The sequence below is a fragment of the Phoca vitulina genome, unplaced genomic scaffold (genome assembly GCF_004348235.1).
Source record: "Phoca vitulina isolate PV1807 unplaced genomic scaffold, GSC_HSeal_1.0 scaffold5, whole genome shotgun sequence".
Classification (NCBI taxonomy): domain Eukaryota; kingdom Metazoa; phylum Chordata; class Mammalia; order Carnivora; family Phocidae; genus Phoca; species Phoca vitulina.
Genome location: NW_022589708.1, coordinates 58747493 through 58760528, shown reverse-complemented (window position 1 = coordinate 58760528; position 13036 = coordinate 58747493). Strand labels below are relative to the sequence as shown.

Here is a 13036-nt window from a genome sequence, read left to right as displayed (position 1 = left end):
GTTTGCATATTTGCTTAAGATGTTTACCTTAAAAATATTAAAAGTTATAGCTGAAAATGTTTCATATTTTATATTCAACATCAGAAGGACTGTAGAATGTTTTAACTCTGACTTGCCTTTCACCTTCAATTTGATCGCTAGTTTCATCCTGTGTTTATTGTCTAAATTTGGTAATTTTCTATAATCAGTGTTTACTTAGATATACCAATGTTCTATTAATTTCTTTGCTCATCATTGATTCCTGCATTCTGATCTTTTCTTCCAGGTTTATTTTTCTACCTTCTGGGTCTGTGAGTGGGAAATTCTCTTAGTCATGGTTTGAAAATGTCTTTATCCTCACCTTTGAATGCTAGTTTCACTGGATAGAGAATTCTAGATTAACAGATATTTTCCTCCACCCTTTTGAGGATATTGTTCCATTATCCTCTGGCATCTACACTTGTGACAAGAAGCCAGCTTTGGCTACATATGGGTCTTTGTAGGTACTATGACTTTCAGCCTCATCCCAAACATTCACAGAACCCGGAGCAAAATTACAAATGGAGGCCCGCATACAATGTGTATAAAAAATTTTGAGTTCCAAAACAAGCTAACAACTTGTTAAATAAAATATGTTCTATCCTCCTATCTTGACAAATACAGCTTTTTAAGGACCTGGATTTAGACCAAACCTTGAATTTAGAATTCTTGGAATCCTTGGGGGGATGGGGAGAGATCCCCACCCCGGCCCCTGCCTCCCAGCTCACCCTCCTTGTTTCCCAATCCTGGCTCCATCCCGCACCGAAAGAAGCTTCACACACATGCCTGTGGACACTCCATTTCCAAGCCTACAAACAGCCTCTCCCCGGACACCCCATGGCCCTAAGGGTGTGCAGTCTGTTCTTAGGGGTTGGACATAGGAAGAGGCCCACTAAGGTCCTGAAAGTGGGCTGGTGCTGTCTGGGCTGGGAATTCTAGGGTGTTGGGCACCTGGAACATGGTTTGGAGGAAAAGGGCAAACTTTGGGTCATGTTTCTTGATGTTGTAATAACCTCCTTAACTCCCATCCAACCTCTTCTCTGCAGTGTATCAGAGAGAATTTTAAAAAATGTAAACCATAGCATTTTACTCTCTCCTAAAAAATCCTTTAAAGGCCTCCTATTGCATTTGAAATAAAATCCTTTAAAAGCCTGCAAAGCTCTAAGTGGTACTTCAATATGCCAAGCTCTTTGGGAAGAGTCTTCATCTAAGAATCTCTCTTTCTGAAACATACTCTCCTACCTGCTCCTCACATGGCCGAATTCAGTCTATTTTATGGTTCCTGGTTTAAATGCCACCTCCTCCCCAAGTACAACTTCCATGTTATTTGCTATCACTGCATCTTGTTTATTTCCTTCAGAGTACAAATAACAAATGCATTCACCTATTTGTCTTCTCCTCCACACTTGTCATTGTACAAGGGAGACTGTCACATACAAGTCGACTCTGAGATGGAGATTAGCACGTAGGAAGTTATTAGGGAGTGCTCTATCAACCCCTGTTGAACAAAAGAAAGCAAGATGGAGCATCCATCAGGCAGTGGACCCCAGAAAGGGGCCTGACTTTGGGCAAAACAATTCTCTTCAGCCGAAGCACTTCCTCAGAGGGCTGACAGCTCTGGTCTGGACAGGGCAGTAGAGTACCCAGATGGTCCATGCCTTGTGCAGATGTGTTTTCCTCACATGAGTTCTGGATGTAGCTTCTTGCAGAACTCCGGGCGGGCCTGTTCCCTGGAAGGAAGGTTAGTAGCGTGAACTACATCCCCCTGCTGTTGTAGTTGGCATTAGGCTGCAACCAATACTCATCCTCTCTCTCTTCTGTGGTCCATTCTAGATTCTCTTCACTGTTGATTAGCACCTCTGAAGGTTTAGGTGACTTACCTCGTGGAGTGACAGATTCTTAAAACTGATGAGTTCCAGTTCCTGTTTATCATGTCCTTCTCGGGCTGCCCCTGCTGCTCTTGTCCATTTGCCATCAAAATTGCACAAGTACTGAAAGATGTCCTAGTTGAATACCGGGATGCCAAACATATGCCTCCCTGTCTCCACTGTGTAATCATAGCTCTACTGTCTCTTGATAATAAGAGTCAACTACCCCCATGAGGATCTTTGTCTTGCCTGCTGGTCTTTGGCATGAAGGGCCCAAAATGCTGGGTGGTGGTATAGTTTAAAGTTCATTGAAGACTCTTGCTGTGTTTCCTGGTAGAAATGTTTCCCCTTTGGAAACTAAGACCTTTAAACCTGTGGTTACGCTTGTGAGGATGAAAAACAGAAATTCCCCAAGTGGGTCATTGGGATTGATGGTACATAGGGATGCTCCTGCTTCCACACCTTTGATCACACTTCCAGGTATTCTCCTGTGGGGGATACAGCATCATACAATGGTGATTGATTCAGAGCATGACTGCGTCCTGGAGAGTAGCACTTTATCCTCATGGGTATCATTTCCAAGCTGGTACTTCAGCCAATCTTTCTGGGCGGTATGCCATGTGACGGGTCCAAAGTCGATTCCGTGGTCATATGCCCACTGCTACATCCCTCTGCTATGTAATGGGTTCCTTGATTGGATACAATGATATATGGGATGCCATAATGGTGGATCAAATACAATATAAGCCCTTGGACAGTCATGTTGGCTGAGGCTTAGCAGGCAGGAAAGGCAAACCCATAGAATATGAGTCTATTCATGTTGAAATGAGTGACTGCCTCATCCAGGGTGGGAGGAGTCCAATATGGTTGCCTTTTCACCAAGGAGCTCTTTGGTATCTTCAAGGGATAGTGCAGTACTGAGTCTCAGCAATGATTCCTGTTGCCGGCAGGTTGATCATGTGGCCACAGGAATAGTTAAATTAGTGTTGGTGAGTGGGAGATCATGCTTGTGGGCCCATGTATAGCTTTCCTCCTTGTTACCATGTCTTCTCTGTTCATGAATCCACTGTGCCAGTACTGGGGTGGCTGATGGAAAAGCTGTTTGGCACTAACTGGCTGAGTCATTCTATTTGGGTGTTTAATGCCTCTTCAATGGTAGATGCTCTCAGAATCTGTGGAGGAAAGGGATGGAAGCAAGATTGGGCAGAAAGAAAATAGGCTTCAGTACGGTCACAACCAGGGCTCAGCCAACCCTGTGGGAAGTTCTGAAGCTGGGATGATTCTTTAGAATTGTCCCTTACTGAGGTAAGGGAGTCTGGTCTTAACAATCCCACATTGATCAGTCATTTCTTGCAAGCTGCTCCTGGAAGGGGCATGACCTTGGGTAAGGTAGCATTCTTTAGTTAAGAAAATGACTGAAGAGGTCAGTGCATCACCTTCTCAGAAGCTGGGAGAGTAAGTCCTTCAGTCTTAAAGGAGAGATAGGCTGGTATAGCATAGCTTCCGTGAAAGAGACCATTACTATTTTTCACCAGTATATACCCAAGCTTAATACAGTGCTTAGCACACAGTAGGCATTCAAAAGATCTTTTTGAGTAAATAAATTACTGAAATGTCCTGCTTTCTTAGTTTGGAGTATAAAGGTCAACATCTCATCCCACCTTCCAACATTTTACTATGAGAATTTCAAAATTTAAAGGAAAGTACAAAAACCATTTCCAGATTTAACATTTTGTTATATTTGCTCTCTCTTTTCATGGATAAATATGTGTACAGTATTAGTTTGGTTTTTTTGTTTGTTTGTTTGCTGAACCATTTGCAGACCTCATGACACTCTGTCCTTAAACACTCAGGTATGCATCTCCTAACAATAAGGACATTCTCAATATTACTATGATCATATCTGAATAAATAACAGAACAATTTAAAAGTCACCTAATATCTAATATCGGCACATATTAAATCTCTATGATTCTCCACAAAATATCTTTTACAGCTTCAAAAAATTTTTCAACCATGATTCCACCCAAGGTTCGTGTATTACATTTGAATATCGTTTTTCTTTCGTATCTTTTGAACTGGGACAGTCCCCCTCCCCTTTTTCCCCAATAGACTTAACTTTTTGAAGAGACCAAGGCTAGGAGGGTTCTTGTACCCCATTCTGGATTTGTCTGATTGTTTACTCATAGCGTCATTTTGTTTGTCCCAGGTAACGTCACCTGCAATATTCCAAACCAATGAAGCAAGCCCCATCTGAGAATATTCTTCCTACCCCCTATCAGCACCCTAGCATCATTCCAAGAAGTCATCAAGATACATACTAATACCCAGAGGATCAGTCCTGCTTCACAGTCAATTGCAGTCAAAACTCTAGCTCCCTGGAAGACAAAAGACCTCATAACTCCTACCAGAAGCTGGTGGCTTCCTAATGAACCATGTTGCTCCTGGTGGTACTGCCATTGCTAAATGAAGGTGGCCCCAGCACCACTGCTGATGAATAAAGTAAATATGGCACTGTCAGTTCATGTGGTCAGTGCAGGGCTTCCATATTTAACAAGCTCTTTCATCTGACCAAGGACAAGGAAGCCACTCTAAACAGAGTGTATTGGGTCACCTTTATGCAGAAGGTGGTCTTGTGTAGGAGCAACATAGACACGGTAAGTTCTGTGCTTCGGAGGGTCTCATGCCTGATCTAGGGAACAGAGTAGGTTTATCTCTTTATGTCACCTGTTCAGCATAGCATCTGCCCTCAGTGCAGGGGAAGAAATCAACCAGCAGAGTACTTTACTACTTTAGCCAGCGCTAAGACACTTGTTTGCTTATTGATGTGTTCTTGGGGTGACGGAAAAAAGGAATTAGAATAAAAATTCTTTTCCAATTCTCCATTACCACTTCTTTCAATCTTCCCCCCTCCCTGTTTTATGTTTATTTATTCCAACTATAAGAGCAGAAATTATCCCCAAAGTAGTTTGAGGTTGTAAAACTAATTGTGACTGATCACGTTTACCCGTTCCGTTAAGCTAATTGGAAAATCAAGGGGCACTTTGTTGAGTGTCCGACTCTTGATTTCGGCTCAGGTCATGATCTTGGGGTTGTGAGATGGAGCCCTTCATTGGGCTCCATGCTCAGCGGAAAGTCTACTTGGGATTCTCTGTCTCTCCCCCTCTGTCTGCCCCCCCTTTCCCCCCCCCCCCCCCCCGGTCTCCCTCCCCCCCCCTCAAAAAAAAAAAAAAATCTTAAAAAAAAAAAAAAGAAAATCAAGGTGGAATCTCTTTCTAGGTAGATTCTATATTTTACTACATTTGTAAAATCCCAAGACTTACGCCATCCTCAATTCTCAAAAAATAATTATATTGTTTCTGCGGCTTTCAGAACAGATGTCTGTGTGTTACAACTGTGTATTACATAAACAGGTAAGCAATCTTATATAGTGAAATAAATGTTTCCTATTTAGCCATTACAAGAGTTGCTGGTTTTATGGCTTCTTTTTTTTTTTTTTACGATTTTATTTATTTACTGAGAGAGAGAGAGCATACATGAGCAGGGAGAAGGACAGAGACTCTCAAGCAGACTCCCCACTGAGTGTGGAGCCTGACACAGGGCTCAATTCCATGATCCTGAGATCATGACCTGAGCCAAGAGTCGGATGCTCAACTGACTGAGCCACCCAGGCACCCCTCATTAGGTTCTTGACAGATACTTTTTGCCAGCATAGTCACGTCTTAGCATGAACATTAAGGGGGATCCTCCCTCCGTGATGGAAGTAGAACCAAGTTTCTTCCTTAAAGTACTACTTATAAATTGAGTTATTTTGCCCAGTAGTTTAGAGTGCTCTAAAATAATCTTGTTTGGAACAAGTAATTTTGCTACTTTTAGATAACAATTACAGAGAGCTTTTGAAGCTGGAAAAAAAAAAGGTAAAAAAATCACCTAGCACTAGTCTACAGGCCAATTTTAGGTTAAGAGGCTATGATTTGTCTGAGAGAAAGTTACTGAATCCAACAAATAACACTAATACTAATAAATATGTCAGTCTTAACAGCAATGTTAACCAATTAGGTTTCCTTTGTCCCAGAGTAACTGAGGTCACCAAGTCCAGCTATATAGGGTTACTCACTTTTCCTAAGTAAGTAATACTGTTTCATGCCTTCCTACCTTTGAACATACTGTTCTCTCTTCTGGAAGGTCTTTCTCTCCCTTCCATCTAACTACTACGTGTCCTCCAAATTCATTTTCCCAGGAAGTTTTTTTCCTGGCCTTCTAATAGTGGTCCTTCCTTTGCGTTCACCTGGCACCCTGTATCATACTTTTCACACTGTACTGGAATAATGAAACAAACTACATATTCCTTGAGATCAGCAACCATGTCTTATCCAACCTTTTATCCTCAAAGATGTGCCAAGTATAGCATCTGGCACATGATAAGCAGTGAGTGCTCAGGAAATATTTGATGACTCAAACCCCAAACCTCAATATTTTTCTCAAACAAGTATGTTTTACAGAAGCTCTTTTGATCAGATTGTAGCGTAAAGAAACTGACATCAGTTTTTGTGTGTGTGGGTTTTTGTTTTGTTTTGTTTTTGAACAAAGTAGGCTCAAGAATTTTTAGTAAATTCACTAACTGCTACAACCTTGATGGTGCCACTTTGCATTCAGTGGATATGGAGGGTCTACCACATTGACCTTCATTCAGTGGGTATTGTATTAAGCCCAGAAGTCCTGTTTCAAAGACTTCATAATCTAAGGAAGAAGATAGCAATAGACAATTTACCTCTTATGGGAAATGTGCATTTCTAGGCAGAGTGAGACTTATGTATCAAAATATGTAGTTGCCAGGAAATTAGGAAGAAGTTACTGCAGACACTGTCTGAATGAATTTCAAATGCTGAAGCTGTTGAATCAGGGAGGAGGATGCAGAGAAGGAACACAGGAGTAGGTGGTATTTGATCTGGATTTTGAAAGATGAGTAGGAGACTGATGAGTACCTTGGGGTGTTGTTAAAGATAACCAGAACTCCACAATAGTTAAAGCAGTAAACAGATTTTATTCAGAACTATTGGCAATAGGAGAAAAGAGACCTCAGTATACAACTGGCCTTGATTGCACTATGGCAATAGTTTTTGAATAAAATCTGTTTTAATGCCTTAAGTACTGTCTGACTCTGGTTTTCTTTAAGAGGGAGAGGGTAGTGATTCCAGGGCATTTCAGAGAGTCGTGAAAGAAAGAATGAATGCAAAGACAGGTAAAGCAACTTAGGGGAAAAGTTAGTAATCCAAAGAAAGTTGAATAGTCAAGGAAAACAGGAATTCTCTGTAGCCAGAGCCTAGAGTACTGCTGAGGAAGTGCTGGAAGATGTGGAAAAGCAGCCTCCTTCCAGTGGATTGAGTTGTTTGGTGATACTTAGAAAATGTTTTTCTGTTTATTCATGGGAGTTCAAGCGGGAAAGGTAAGTCTGAAAAAGATTGCTTAGAAAGTTATGCCAAGAAGTTTGGACTTTATTCTGTAGCTTGTGGAGCGAACTGGAGTTTTCAAAGGCTGTACAATACTTTATAAAGATGATTGTGGTCTCAACAGATGACAAGCTAGAGCAGCACAAAGCAACCCCGGCCCCAGTTTACTCATTCATAAGAAGAAAAGGGTTGGGTCATTTGCTGTCTTAGGTCCCTTACAATCCTGGGGGCATGCTTCCGAGGTACGTCTGCCCTCCTTTCATCACCTGGGCCCTATGCCTCACTCCCTCCTTCCTTCGGATCAGGATCCAGTTGCCACCTTCCCTACCCTCCCGCCTAGCGCAGCCGCTCTCGGACCGGTAGGAAATGGGGGGCGGGGAGAGACATCTCTGGAGTTCAACGAGTCCTCCTCCGAAACCCTCTGTCCTCGGCAGCACCACCTGGGTAGGCTAGAGGGAGCAGGGCGCGCCACGGGGCAGGGAGAGGAGTGTGCAGTCGCTTTTCCGTCCTAGGTCCCCGCGGGAGGCTAGCCGGCCGTCCCCACGGCTAAACAAGCCATCGGGGAGGGCAGCAGGAGCCAGTCCCTCGAGCGTCCCTGGCTCCCTGAGACAAAAGCCTGCGAGTCTCGGCGGTCACCGAGCTCCACCGAGACTCTCCTCGGAGACCCCCGCCCTAGAGCCCAAAGACGCCCACTCCGGGACACCGCCAGGTGGGAGGCTTAGCCCGGAGGGCGCCCGGCGCGCGCGGCGTCGGCGTCACGTGAGGCGGCCTGGCCACGTGACCCGGCGGCCCGGCCCCTGGCGCCCGCCCCCCGCTCCTCCCCTTCGCCGGGCGTCCGGGCCGCTGCTCCCAGGGGCTTCTCCGGCCCACCGAGCTTCCGAGATCCCCGCGGCTGGGCCCGGCCGGACGGCGTGAGACAGCGGCTTGGCGTCCCAGGTAGCCGGTGGGGCGCGGGCCCGAGTTCACGGGGGCCGCTTCCGCCCCTGCCCTTCTCCTTGCTCCCGTTCCCCGCGGGCCGGGCTGGCGCGTCCCGTTCTCCTGCCCGCTCCCTCCCTCCGGCTGCGGGCCTCGGCCCCCCGGCCCCCTGGCCCCCGGCCGCGGGTCCGCGGGGCGCTGCGTCCCGGCGGATGTCTGCGACGCCAGCACGGCACCATTAGCACCTCTGCTGGCGTTTCTTCCGAGGGGGAGAGAAAGGATGGGGGGAGGCTAGCGAAAGTTTTCCCGGCTCCCTCTCTTTTTTGAGCTGTTTGGACGCAGCTTTGCTCCCAGCTGAAGCCTGTTACCGCTCTCGGCGCTGTTCTGCGGAGAAGAGACCTCCCCTCCGACTCTCCTCCCCATCCTCACTCGGCCCTTGCCAAGATCTTAGCATCTCCTCCTTCACCTCCGGAGGGTAGTGGTGTCACAAACCATATTCTCCACTGTTTCCCTTTCCTCCACAACACGGCTTCCGCAAAGGGGCATTCACTTAGGGACCTTTATCCAGGAGTGCGGCGAACTGCGTGAAATATTTCTCGTGTCCTCCCTCGGGTATACTACCTACTCTATTTTATAGGAGGTGACCATCGAGGCATGCTCTGTTCTCTCGTAAGTGGCTTTTTGTGTTTTTGTTTGCATGCGAGACATTCCGATGTCATCTTTGCAGCTGAGGATTACAATTTTATAAAGCAGTATTATAATATTGCTTAAAAAAACAGATTCCAAGTCTTATTGGACTTTGGCCTATTTTGGGGGGGATTATAGTTCTTGGGGGCAAAAACTGAGTTTCTGAGACTGTTGTGCATTGTGGAATAGTAACATCAAAACATCACGGTATATCATGCTGAAAGGAATGGATAAATGAGCTAACCCTGAGGGCAGTTTATAGTGTGCTTTAAACTTTACAAAGTATCCATTTGAAGTGAGCACTGGGTGAATTTCACCTCTCTGAAGTGCTTTCAGGGTTGAGTAGGTAACTGTGTATTTCCATTCTATTAATATAGCAGTTAATCTGTGAGATGGGTATCTTTTAATCCATTGTGTGAATTCCAGTCTATTTATTAAGTACTTCTGGACAGGTCCTATTTTTTCTTCCCTCTAGAAGAAGAGGAAGGATATTAATCATTAAAGAGATTTCTTCTACAGTGATTTTTATGGGTGTGATCCAAATGATCAAATTCTCGGAACTTCAGAAAGCAAATAGCCTTAAAAAGCTATCTAGTTTGTAGCTTAAAAAAATTCTTTACAGTTTTTAAAAATGAAGAGTGCCTACATGTTCTAGCAAGAGGTTTGGCTTCATCTTAGCAGCTCAAGCTGGGAAGTCGACAGTGTCCTCCTTTATTTGAAAGTCACTGGGGAAGATGAAACTGAAAGGAAATCAAAGACCATTATTATTCTATTTTTTCTGTGTGTACTACATTAAACAGTAATTCATGCATCATAAACAAGGTGGGGACGCTCAAGGATTCTAGAGTACAGCCAGGGCATTAGGACACATTTTTAAGATATTCTGTGGTTTAAAAAAAAATCTAAAAATGTTACATATTGTGTACATGTTGAGGAATGCACAGGAGGCATATGATAAATGTTGTTTGAGTTTAACCAGAATAGACTTCATAGAGGAGGTCAGTTAATCAAGTGATTAATCAAGTGATTAAATCAATTATGTATTTGAGCCACAACATGGACTTAATTTTTTAAAATTTCTAAGTACATTAAGTCCACAGTATAGACTTTTTTTTTTTAATTTTGCAAGGAAACAATGAAATTTAGAAACTACAGAAGCATAGGGCGCCTGGGTGGCTCAGTCGTTAGGTGTCTGCCTTCGGCTCAGGTCATGATCCCAGGGTCCTGGGATCGAGTCCCGCATCGGGCTCCCTGCTCGGCAAGAAGCCTGCTTCTCCCTCTCGCATTCCCCCTGCTTGTGTTCCTGCTCTCCCTGTCTCTCTCTCTGTCAAATAAATAAATAAAATCTTAAAAAAAAAAAAAAAAAGAAACTACAGAAGCATAAAAAAGAATGTATATCACCTGTAATTATACCATCTGAAGATAACAGCAGTTAATATTTTGGGGCATACATCCTTTTTACTATACAAATTTACTGGGTTGCTGTGTTCAGATAGTGAGAGTTCAGGTAATAAGAGATACTGTGATATACAAATCTAGTTCATACCTGGGTCTAGGAGAGTCAATAGCAAAGGTTTGAGTATTGAGGAACTTAGCCAGATCTATATAATTTTGAGTTTAGATGGAGTTTTTTTTTTAGTATTAGATTTTAATAAATGAGATCATACTCATGCATACCTAAGAAATCGTAAAGTGTGAAAGGACTTTAGGAGGTAATGAATTTCAGTTGGGAAAGACTATACTTAGGCCATTCCCGAAAGATAGTATCTATACTTCCCACAACCCCAGAAAAGAAGATTCCATGGCTTTCCTGAGATTAGCATTCCACAGGGGCAAAGGAGTATGTTTGCTGAGATGTTTTTTTCGATGCTTAAGAAAAAGTTTTAGTTTTGGAGATGGACCAAGTCTATCAGGTTCTAGTGCTTCAGTCATGAGCTCAACTAGTATAGTGGAAACAGCTAGTAATATTGTTGACAGCTGTGAAGTGTTTCCGAGATTACTGCCAGCAAGTCTTCCCATCCCTATGTTGACTGCACTACCCCCCATTAAGAGATGGAGTCTCTATCTGCTCCGTTTGAATCTAGGAGAAGGAGAGACCACCTGCAGTGGCCACGCTATGTGAGTGAGGCCTGTGTCAGCCTTACTTAAGCTCCCAGTGCCCATGACCTCGTGAGTACCTCACAGAATTGAAAGAAATAACAAACAGCTCTTGTTTTAAGCCACTGAGTTTTGGGATGGTATGTTACTTAGCAAAAGATGATTGAAACAACAACATAGCACCTTGTGTCATATAATCCTTGGTGTAAATCTGGTTCACATATATGTCAGTCCCAAGATGTGATCCCTGAGCACAAAACTGAGACCAGGATATGCAGTAGTGTGCCTTAGTGATAAATCTCTAAATTATTAAATCTTTACTTCATATTACATAAGGATGTACTTACTGAATAAATTTAACTGAACGCTGTGACAGTATCTTGTACTCTGCGAGGTAACTGGTTACGTCAAAAATCGGTGAACATGTTTTAAAGGAATTACCCATTATTGAGGTGAATGGATATGTGGTGTTTTCTTGCAGTTTGCCATTTGATGAATTTAGTACCATGATTGTAGTTGTAAATACTTAAAGTACAGATGTAATATCTGCTGCAGTGAACACATGTTTGAGAGGTGCTTTGTTCTCAAGGGTCAAGAAGAGTGAATCTTAAGCAAACTGTCATTTCAAATGTGTATATTACAGGACTTTCAGCAAGCAGATGATCTATTGTTCAGGAGCACTTGTCTCATTATGTTTAAACGAGCAACTTCCCATTCCAGGTCCGGTTAGATCAGTTTAAGGGGAACAAACCACTTCACTGGAGAAGAAAAACTCACAGGAGCTCAGATGGGTACTTCTACAGACTTAAGGTTTCCAGCTTCCCCTGGGCTCTGTCTTAGCACCTCTATAGGTTCCTCTGGTCAGTCCTCTTTCCTCACAAGGAGAAAAAGGTGACCTCAAAAGAGAATGGCCCCAAATGCAAATCAAACCCACAGTGAGATACTACTTCACACCCACTAGGTTGGCAATGATAAAAAAGACAATAATAAGTGTTGGTGAGGATATGGGGAGGTTGGAACTCTCATAAATTGCTGGTGGAAGTGAAAAATGTAGAGGGAGGGGTAGAGAAAGAGAAGAGAAAGAAATAGCTTCCAACTTCTGGTGCCCCAACCTTGAAACTCACTTCTATCCATATCTATCTTTTCCTTCTCTTGTATTTTCACAGAAGACTCTCCCCCTTTCTACAGCTTATCTTGTACCTCTGCTTCAGATTCCACTTCTGTTACTTTCTCAGAAACCTTATTTAGTTGTTATGTCCTGTCCTTATCTTTCTCTCTACGGGCTCCTTCCCATTAACATTGAAACATTTTTCAGTCTCTGGGGGCACCTGGCTGGCTCAGTCGGAAGGGCATGTGACTCTTGGTCTCGGGGTTGTGAGTTCGAGCCCCACGTTGGGTGTAGAAATTACTTGAAAATAAAATCATTAAAAATATTTTTTAAGTCTCTCACATGTTTAAAACAAAGAGATCACCCAAAATATGTCCTTCAACCTACCTATTTCTCTTTTCCTTCACAAACTTCGTGTCGTGAACATGTGTTGTTTATATTGTTTCCTCCTCTTCACCTTTCACATGCTCCTCAACCTGGTGCAATTTGGCCTTGTCCACCCACAACTTCAACAAAATTCTTCTTGTGGAAGTCACCAGTGATTCTTGTTAAATCCAGTGGATCTCTCTTTGTCCTTACCTAGTTTGGTCTCAGCAGCATTAGACCCTGACACTACCTTCTTTGTGTGATACTCATGTCCCTAGGCTTCTATGACACTCTTTTCTCCTGGTTTTCTTCCTACTCTGCCTGTTCCTTCACAGACCAGACTCTTCTGCAGGGTATTCCTTGTCTCTCTGCTATTGGACTTTCTTAGAGTTCTTTCCAAGATCCTGTTCTCTCCTTGCTCCATACGCTTTTCCCTGGGTGATCTCGGGCCAAATTTCCAAATATCCAATCCAGATCTTTCTTGATCTTCAGATTTATAAATCTACCTATTGGACATATCCACTTTG

General features: G+C 43.4%; 1 protein-coding gene across 5 annotated transcripts in view; it reads left to right on the top strand.

Annotated features, from left to right (window-relative positions):
- The first annotated feature begins 8138 nt into the window (after positions 1-8138).
- The window catches only part of RCBTB1 (RCC1 and BTB domain containing protein 1), a 47152-nt gene continuing 42254 nt past the window's right edge, over positions 8139-13036 (top strand). For 4 of the 5 annotated variants that reach the window (XM_032403060.1, XM_032403059.1, XM_032403064.1 and 1 more), the window contains exon 1: positions 8139-8272. The gene's annotated coding sequence lies outside the window, so the exon portion shown is untranslated. Of the gene's footprint in view, positions 8273-8888; positions 8921-13036 lie in introns of all 5 variants that reach the window. The other variant, XM_032403061.1, reaches the window with a different exon arrangement.